We start from the raw sequence: 7,349 nt of genomic DNA on the forward strand, positions 1-7,349 counted from the left end.
ATTGAAGTTGATCATACCGATTATCTTTTCAACAAAATGATGCGAGAACCCGCTGATTATTTTACAACAACTCAGTTGTTTGACTCGAAGGATGAGGTAGTGGTTTGGACGAGGTTCGTTGCAAGAGGTCTTTTTGTGAAAATGCTAAAAAAAAGTTGTTCTAAAAAAACGATTTATCTGACTTGTGACCTATACGGGGAGAAACGAGAATGTCCATCAACTAACCCAAACGCGTGCCCGAGAAGGACCGGTAGCAAAAAAAGAAACTGTGGTTTTCAAATTGTCGGACAGCTACGGTCGGACGATAGATGGGAGGTCAGAGTAGTATACGGGAAGCATAATCATTTTCCAATATATGGGAGGTCAGAGTAGTCTACCAAAGGCGTTGCGGAGTCGACGTGAAGCGTGAGATATTCTAAATAGTGTTTGATTTAGTTTTTTTTTTTTTTTTTTATTGGAATGAATGTATTACTATTGACATTGTATGTTATTATTATTATGTTATGATGTTATAATGAATGTTAGTATGTTGTTATTATTATTATTATTATTATTATATTATGTTATAATAATAATAATAATAATAATAATAATAATAATAATAATAATAATAAGGTTTTGAACAACATATTTTATTAGGGGTCCTTTCCCTTTTTCAGTCCGAATTTTTTCGCCCAATTAGACATCCTGTAAACATAAATTATATTAAATTTACTAACTTATTTTAATTTAGAAAAAAAAAAATTTATTTTAAAACAGAAAAAAAAAAAAAAAAAAAATAAAATAAAATTAATCGAACGCCCGGTTTGGGCTTTTCCCGGCCGAACCGACGCCTGGACCGGGCGCCGGTTCGCCCGGGAAAAGCCCAAACCGGGCGTCCAAAATCTGTTTACACGCCCAAGTCGGGCGCCGGTCGCCTGAACGGACGCCCACTTTGGGCGTCTGTTCAGGCGGCGGGCGCCCGACTTGGGCGTTCGTCCATTTTTTTCGAAAATTTTACGGGTTTTAGAGAGATAAACACTTTTTTGTTTTGAACGGTAAATAGCACTTTTTAAACCGTAAAGAGCATTTTCTTATGAGTTTATAGGATATTTACGCTAGTTGCAGACTACAGTTCCTTTTATGCACTCATCCTTATCTATGTAATTTCTTAATATATAATAATTTGTTAATCTCCTTGTTATTATTTATTTTATTTTATTTTTATTTTATTTTATTCTTTATTTTATTTTATTCTTTATTTAGTTTATTTTATTTTATTACCTTTAAAAACATTTTTTTTTTCTTAATTTTTTTTGATACATATTCTACCATTATTAGTAAGTTACTATTATGGGGTCTGATGGTGTACGATTCCACATCACGTTTTGTAATTCCTCCCTCGCACTTCTTGATTTCTCGTGTGGGCACTACCTGCATCATAAAAAGTCGTTAGGGCACCGGATTGGTCCCGGCGAAAACCCTCCAACGCTCAAGTAAGCTTGGTATGATAGAAGAATTCAGAGAATTCAAGAGACTGCTCGGGAGTTATGAATTTTGTCCTTTCATTGTGAGGTTTCTGGGTATTTATATGGAGATATATATTATCATGGGCTTAAGTCACTTGATATGGGTCGACTTGGGCCTAACTGTTTAGATCATGTCAATTTGGGCGTTAGCCGACTTGGACTTGTATTATTATCTTTAGTCGATTTGAGCTTGGTTTGTGTGCCTCTATAAGCTTGTCGATATAAGCCTTTGGGCGTGGACCCATCAGAGTTATATGAGATAACCCCTCAATCAATTTCTTAAGAGGCCTGAATCCATTTTTTATTCTTATTTTTAGGACTAGAATTTTTCCCCGTGCGATGCACGGGAATATATTTAAATAGTAAAAAAAAAATTATCAATTTAATATATAATAAGAAAATATAATACACTAATATAGTAAAAATGTAGTATTATTCATCTTTTATATAACATTAGTTTTTTTAAATCTTACATATTAAGATTTATAATCCAAATAAATAGACTAAGATTTAACAGATCGAATTTCTAGCTTTATCTCTTAAGATTTGATGAAAAATAGGAGATTAATAATTGTTGAAAATTATAATTAAAAAATTAGTAGAGAAAAAATATTAATAATAAATAATTACATAAGTAGTAATAAAGTAGGATTCTTCACGGGTTAGTTTTAATTTTGATAATTGTTACAAATTATAGTTAGAAATTAGTGGAGAAAATATATTAAAAATATATAATTACAGAAATACCATTAGGGTTTTTTAGGGTTGCCCAGCGTTTCTTTCTTTTATATATCAAAATTATACTTAAAAAATTAGTAGAGAAAAAATATTAATAATAAATAATTACATAAGTAGTAATAAAGTAGGATTCTTCACGGGTTAGTTTTAATTTTGATAATTGTTACAAACTATAGTTAGAAATTAGTGGAGAAAATATATTAAAAATATATAATTACAGAAATACCATTAGGGTTTTTTAGGGTTGCCCAGCGTTTCTTTCTTTTATATATAAGATAACCCCTTCTAAAGCAGAATATTTAAATTACCCCAATTAGAATTTTTTAAGATTTATGTTATTTTTTTTTGCAGGTTCTCACTTTCGGTTACGTTTTAAATATATTTTTTTGATTTTTTTTTTAAATTGGATTTTTCTTATTTATTTATTTTATTTCAATTTTTTTCATTGTTTTTTTTTTCTTTTTTGGCAGTAGGTTTTACTTATTTGACATTCATTACACAATTATCAAAATTCACTATGTAATTAACATATTCCACTACCATATTAATGTAATCCATTACAAAAAATTGATGTAATCCACAAATAAAATATTGTAAACCACTAGGAAATTATCGAGCAAAAATAAAATATGATGTGCTTTGCTAGAAAAACCAAAAATCAGTACAAAATCTAACAAAATTGCTACAAAACCCCAATTTCCAGCAAAAACCACAATAAATTCTAACAAAATTGCTGGAAAAAAAATTCTAATTCATGTGAGAATAAACTATAAATTCTAATAATAAAAAGCAACATATTCTCTCGAGTGAATCCCGAAGCATACTCATGGAATCGTCTTCTTGTTGTTGTTCAATTTCCCAAGCATCACTCAACTAGCCACCCGCCGACATCACCCGTCTGCTCAAGGAACGCAAAGATGTGTTAGTTCAATTCATTTAATGATATGAACCTCGCCAACCATGTGACGAGACCCGATATCAATACTTCAGATATCAAATCCCGGACGTCCAAAGAAGGGATCAAAGGTGGAACCGTGACCCATTGCCTATAAAGTGGCAAGAACCTTGATATGTGAAGACGCAACAATCGATTGTGAAAGATCGATTGATAAGTCGGGGTGAACAAACGGAATCCACCGAAATATTCGAAAAGTCCTTAAAGAACCATAGAGAATATTCTCAATTAAATCATCAAAATTGGTCCCTTAAAATAAACCAAATTGGCAGCCTATTTATAAGATCTAAAAAAACTCTTTTTTTCACAAGAAAAATGACTCTTACCTAAACTATAATAAGGAAACTAATAAATAAGAAAACCCTAACCATAAAGAACTCTAAAATACTAAATATATATATTAAATCCTAATATTAAAACGTGCATAAATAAATTCAATAATTTGAACATCAAGTCGACTTCTCGATCACCCTTCTAAACTCGCGTAGACATTTTTGGCTCAGCACGTCCAAGCTCTTCAAGCTCGATTTTGTCACTGTTACACTTCAAATCTCTCTTTGGTCAAAACATAAAAGTTGTAGATCTTTCCCTTTTCTTTCTGGATCATTTCGAACCAACCTAAATGGAGTTCGGATGAGAGAGTTACAACTCGAACGGTAAAACTGCCAGAGATAGGCGAGAATCTTGGTTGCATGGAATTCGACTTGTCCAACGAATCCGTCTCTTTCTTTTCTTCCAATTCCAAACCATAGGCTCTTCAATCAACTCCCTCGTGCTGATTCTTATCATTCTAAACACGACTAACTTCATTAAACTCACACGCTTTCTCTTCTTCCAATTCTTCGTATCGGAGCTTGTAAGGATCACATCATACTCCCTCTCTTCAAAATGATTAGTCCTCGAATCCTGCCCCATGTTAAATGGAGCAGTGATGAAATTTGTTTGATGATCAATCCTTTGGATTGGTAGTAAACTTATCTCATGCTCTTCACGAAGGATATCATGAGTTTGTTGCATCGGTGTACAAGGCTTGGAGTTAATCAATACACATGTGGTGTTGTCGACTACCTCAAGCTCCACATCAGCCGCATCACATGGATCTTTTGTTACATCAAAAAACATCGTTACTTGTTCACAGCTATTTGGTGTAAGATTGAGTCCTTCACTCAATATCGACATGCAATTGGATAAACATGTTTCCCAAGCATCACTTTTTCTTTCCCCTTTCAGAAACACACCTTTATTGGGAGTCTCAAATGGTTCTCCTCTCCGCTTAGGGGCTGGTGGTTGCTTTTGTTTTCCACTAATTCGCTCATGTGTAGCTAACATGTAGTGCAATTCCTCAAACTCCTTATTCACCATTTGACGAAGTTGTTGTTTGAGTGCAGAAATTTGATGAAAAGTTTCATTTTGTGACATAATAATGCTACAGCAGAAGATCCTCACACACTCCCCTAGGTGTATCCCTCACGAAATATCAGCCCAAACGAACAAAATATTAGATAAGGAAACAAGATATTCCAAGATCCCAATGAATAGGAAATAAGATATTCAAAGGTCCCAAAGAATGAAAAACAAGATCTATTCTTCCCAACTTAATTGTGCTGCCCAAATCCTCTCAAGCTCTAACAAGGAAACTTTTCTTTAAAATTTTCGAATTTGATATTTTTTTTATAGACTCTAGACAAAACCTAACCTGGACTTAAAGAAATTTCAAACAAAACATCAATTTCGAATTTTTTTACTTTTTTTTTTTTGTTTATGGACTCTAAATAACCAAAACGAAAGACTAGACGACTCAACAAAAATAGACACGAAACAAAAAACAAAGCGAAAACACGAAAGAAAGACTGACTCAACAAATAAAGATATGGGATAGGCGAAACCTTCTTAGGAAGATGGCTCTGAGTACCAAACGATAGGAACCTCGCCAACCATGTGACGAGACCCGGTATCAATACTTCGGATTTTAAATCCCGGACCGTCCTAAAGAAGGAATCAAAGGTGGAACCGCGACCCGTTGCCTATAAGGAGGCAAGAAACTTGGTATGCGAAGACGCCACAACCGACTACGGAAGATCGATTGATAAGTTGGGGTGAACAAACGGAATCCACCGAAATGTTCGAACAGTTCTTAAAGAACCAAAGAGAATAAAATCCATGTAAATCATCAAAGTTCGTCCCTTAAAATAAGCCAAATTGGCAGCCTATTTATAAGATCTAAAAAAACTCTTTTTTTTTCACAAGGAAAATGACTCTTACCTAAACTATAATAAGGAAACTAATAAATAAGAAAACTCTAACCATAAAGAACTCTAAAATACTAAATATATATATTAAATCCTAATATTAAAACGTGCATAAATAAATTCAATAACTTGAACATCAAGTCGACTTCTCGATCACCCTTCTAAACTCGCGTAGACATTTTTGGCTCTGCACGTCCAAGCTCTTCAAGCTCGATTTTGTCACTGTTACACTTCAAATCTCTCTTTGGTCAAAACATGAAAGTTGTAGATCTTTCCCTTTTCTTTCTGGATCATTCTGAATCAACCTAAATGGAGTTCGGATGAGAGAGTTACAACTCGAACGGTAAAACTGCCAGAGATCGGCGAGAATCTTGGATGCATGAAATTCGACTTGTCCAACGAATTCGTCTCTTTCTTTTCTTCCAATTCCAAATAGGCTCTTCAAACAACTCCCTCGTGCTGATTCTTATCATTCTGAACACGACCAACTTCATTAAACACACACGCTTTCTCTTCTTCCAATTCTTCGTATCGGAGCTAGTAAGGATCACATCATTCAAAATTCCAAAGACAAAGAACTTGAAAATCCAATTAAATCTTTTAGAAATCAACTACAAATTTTAACGAAATCCATTAGGAAATTACGTAAGCCACTACAAAAATAAGCACAAAAAACAAAAGAAAAACTACAAATTTATGAGCTCAAAATCCAATTCAATCTTATAGAAAACTCACTAAATTTATCGAAATTCACTATAAAAGTTACGAAATCCAGTACCAAAGTTACGAATTACACTACAATCACAACAAAATCAACTACAAAATTATTGATATCCACTAGGAGATTAAGGACATTCACTACGAAATAAACATAATCCTTTACAAAAATAATTAGTTCAAATACGAAAACAGCTATGAAAATAGCCTAAACAACTAAAATAAACATTAGTTTTCATTGCTCGGGAAGAAATCGGTTGAAAATTAAAGAAGAAAATAACTGGCCCAACAAATATGATTTAGTACGATTTGACGTTTGACAGAAAATATTTGACAAGATAAACAAACACATGAAAGAATGGCTTTGATACCAATATAATCTTGTTTTCGAACTACTGATGCTTCCACACTTTTCCACCTCAACAATTATTTCTTTAACTTCCCCAGAAATTACAAGCTTTTATCTTTCAATTTATGCAGTATATAGAATTGTTCAATTTTCATCACATATATATTTTCATCATATGTACACGACTTATTGCAGAAAAAAAAAAATCCAAAATTTACAGCAAGGCTTATAGAAAAACAGATCTTGTGGTAAACCCCAACTCGCGAAATTTAGATCTCACGATTTGAAAATCAGATCCCTAAAACCAGTCACCCGATTTGAAGCTCCCGATGAAAGGAAACCAACGATGCAATCATGGGAAACGGGCCGCTGGAAACGAAAGCTTCACAAAAATAAACGGTGTTGGAACGAGGGGTGACGTCGGTGGAGAGAAAAAAGAGAGGATGCGAGGAGGAAAGAAAAAAGGGGTTTCTTCGACCCTACACCCGGTGAAAAACACCGGGTAGGTCTTCTGCTGCCACGTGTTTTTTTTTTTATTTTTCTAAAACCCCTAAAGATAAACCCTAGCGGAGAATCTATTATAAAATACAAAAAAGAGACACGTGGCAGCAGAAGACCCACCCGGTGTTTTTCACCGGGTGTAGGGTCGAACAAATCGAAAAAAGGAGAAGCGGCGTGTGGAGAAAATAGAGGGGCAGAAAGGAGAGACTGTAGTGTAGATATAGGGTTTGACCGCTTAAACGAGGGTATAATTGGATTATTATAATTAAATATTTAACAAGGGGTTATGTCAAATATGTGAAAATGTTATTTATATTGCAATCAATATATCT

This window comes from Erythranthe guttata, chromosome 1 (genome assembly GCF_056151865.1).
Source record: "Erythranthe guttata isolate IM_541 chromosome 1, IM_541, whole genome shotgun sequence".
Lineage (NCBI taxonomy): Eukaryota > Viridiplantae > Streptophyta > Magnoliopsida > Lamiales > Phrymaceae > Erythranthe > Erythranthe guttata.